The sequence below is a fragment of the Fukomys damarensis genome, unplaced genomic scaffold, assembly GCF_012274545.1.
Source record: "Fukomys damarensis isolate Sample0158 unplaced genomic scaffold, DMR_v1.0_HiC HiC_scaffold_37, whole genome shotgun sequence".
NCBI classification, from domain to species: Eukaryota; Metazoa; Chordata; class Mammalia; order Rodentia; family Bathyergidae; genus Fukomys; species Fukomys damarensis.
Window position 1 is genome coordinate 21,563,249 of NW_022900949.1, and position 3,075 is coordinate 21,566,323.

Consider the following 3,075-nt stretch of genomic DNA (forward strand, 5'->3'; position numbering starts at 1 on the left):
AATTGGCCTGGGCTATAGTTTGTACTGAGATTTTTCTTGGTACTAAAAGAGAATCTCAAACACCTTAGAAAAGTGGTGAAATTGTGCTCAGGTTTGATGATCTCTGTATACTTCCCACGGTTTTTAGGAGTTCTACATACCAAGTAATTCAGTAATTAACAGAAGTATTTAAGCAAGAAAGAGACCAAAAGCAGACCCTGTAGAAACAAATACCAGAGAGATAGGTGTTTTTACATGGTAAATGTAAATCTTAAAGTTAAATGTACTCATAAATGTGAATCCATCTTACATTACATAAAAACACTGTAGGCTGCGAACTGTGTGTTTACCATAACACTTCACCTGGGAAAGCCAATGAGAGGATTTCTCTATTTACTGCCATGATTCAAAACAATTACGTGCAAACTGCAAGGCCCCTAAAATAGCAGTTAGAGTTTATACACAGGAGGATGTCACTATCTCATCCAATACACAAGTGGTGGAATATCCCTGAGTTTGTAACAGAACAAGAAGCATGACAGGCTCCTCCTTGTGGCTTTCTTCTCGGTGGGACAGTTGGACACTCCTGTGCTGGTCCTCGCTTTCCCGCAGTCCAGGTGTTTGAATGAGCTTTTCAGCAAGTTCCTCGAAGGCCCATGGTCCACCGTCACAGCCCGCCATCAACATGGTATGCTTTCGTGCTCATTTCAGGCCTTCGTTTCTACCAACTTCATGGTTTTCCTTATCTATTTTATTTCTAACTAGCACGTTTACTGTGGCATTTCCTGTACAGGATGTTTCCAGCTCATTTAACAAATCGTCCAGTCTAATAAAAGTGTCTCTTCTTGTGACATCACCTACGCCTCTCCGGTAGCTGGGAACCTCCTGACCAGCACTATCCCATCTTGCAAGGTTGGCCATATTTCTGCTCCCTTAAATTGTTTTCACCTTGAAGTGAACACCTATCATCGCTGCATCAAAAGTATCATCTGTGAACCTCACACACAGGCTGGACTTGCCCACTCCACTCTTGTCAGTAATAAGGGTCTTCGGGCCCTCATCCATCTTGACCCCACTCTGCCCCAAGCCTGACTCTGTGTGCATTTTGGTAGACTGTGCTACTCGAAGATTTGGTCCATATCATCTTTCTCATCAGATTTGTGGGCACAGAGTTGTTCATAATTGTCTCTCATTAGCCATCCTATATGCACCAGACCTGTAATGATAATTCTACTTTGATTTCTGATATTAGTAATCAGTAATCTGATATTAGCAATTCTCTCTCTCTGACCTTATTAAAGGTTTATAAATTCTATCAATCTTTTCAAAGAACATGATTTTAGTTCTATATCTTTACTTTTAATCTATTTATTTTTGAAGTTGTTTGCTTTCAGGCCAGGGATTTAGCACAGTGGTTCTACCGCCTGCCTCCCAAGCTCAAGGACCTGAGTTTGATCCCTGGTACCAAAAAAAAAAAAAAAAAAAAAAAAAAAAATTAAAGTTGGTTGCTTTCAAATAACATACACTGGGGTCTTTTTAAAATTCCACTCAGGCCAGGAATTTAGCTCAGTAGTTCCGGTGCCTGCTTTGCCAGTGCAAGGACCCGAGTTCAATCCCCAGTACCAGAAAAACAAAAACAAACAAACAAACAAAAACACTTCCTGATAAAATTCCACTCAGACAATCTGTGTTTTCATTTAGACAATTATCATTTGGTTACTGACATAATTGGTTTGATATCTACGATATTCATTACTGCTCTACCCCTACCCACTGGGGCACTGGGGATAGAACCAAGGGCTTTTGTATCGAACTACATTTCCAGGCATTTGAAAACAAATCTTTTACTTTGAGACAGGGTCTCTCTAAATCACTAAATTGCCCAAGCTAGGCTTGAACTCGCATCCCCTGGCCTTAGCCTCCCGCAGTGCTGGGATTCTGGCCGTGTACAATCACACCCAGCTTGTTCATGTTCTCTTTCCTTTCCCCTCATTGCTTTGTTTCTTTCTCCCACTCCTTTTCTGTCCTCTCTGTTTTAACAGCTGTTTGTATGATTTCCTTCCTCTCATCTCTGTGTACCAAGTACAGTTCTCTTTTCATATTGTTTTGTGGTTGCCCTTGAAGTTACAATGTGCATTTACAGATAATCCAAGTCCCCATTCATCTCGCACTGTACCACCTTAGGAGAACTGCGGATTTCTTAACAGCATTCTCAGTCCTTTTATCCTAGCCTTTATAAAATTGCTACATTCATTTCGCTCATAAGCTATAATCATCAAGTAAATTGTTTCTGTTGCTTTGAGCAAACAGGTTTTTGTTAGATTAGTAAAGATTTTATTGTACCTTCATTTATTACTTCTCTAACACTTCTTTATGAATTTCTAACCTATATATTTTTTCTTTCTGAAATATTTTTAAAAATACTTCTTGAAAAATAGTCCTAGTGGTGACAAATTCCCTCAATTTTCGCTTGTTTGAGAAAGTATTTATTTCTCCTTTTTTTCTTATTTACTTTTTTATTACATCAGTCTTTACAATAAAATATATAACAGAGATAGAAGAGCCTGTTTAAAGTCCAGTATTGAGGGGCTGGGGATTTAGCTCAGAGGCACCACACCTGCCTCACAATCCAAGGTCCTGAGTTTGATCGCCAATACCGAAAAAAAGAAAAAGAGAAAGTCCAGTATTAACTATTAAATATCTTCCTTCGTCTTAATTTCATGTGACTTTGACAAGAACTGACATTCAAGTTATTTGAAGTTGAGAAATATTTCCATGATGAGCTGAGCTATATAAAAGCTGGGGGTGTTGTTCTTGCTGTGTATATAGATCTAGGTCTTGGAAAGATGGGGTCAGTGTTAATTGCTTTTGAAATAGGTTCTACAAAAATGGGTGTGGAATTGAGGAGGGACATTTTCTTCAAGAAATGGAATTGCTGAAGAGCCTCCATGTCTCGTTTGTATGCAAAAGATTTTGATGAATGAAAATGTGCACCAACATGGCAAGGCCAATGCCCCTGAAAGAAGAACTTATTACTTACATGCTCCAGGGGCACATGTAAGGGGCACTCCGTGCTACCCTGCATAACAGGAAGAG

General features: G+C 39.3%; 1 pseudogene; it reads right to left on the reverse strand.

The window, feature by feature from the left end:
- Positions 1-460: 460 nt before the first annotated feature.
- Positions 461-1,044, reverse strand: LOC104859316 (annotated as a pseudogene).
- Between the last annotated feature and the right edge of the window lie 2,031 nt (positions 1,045-3,075).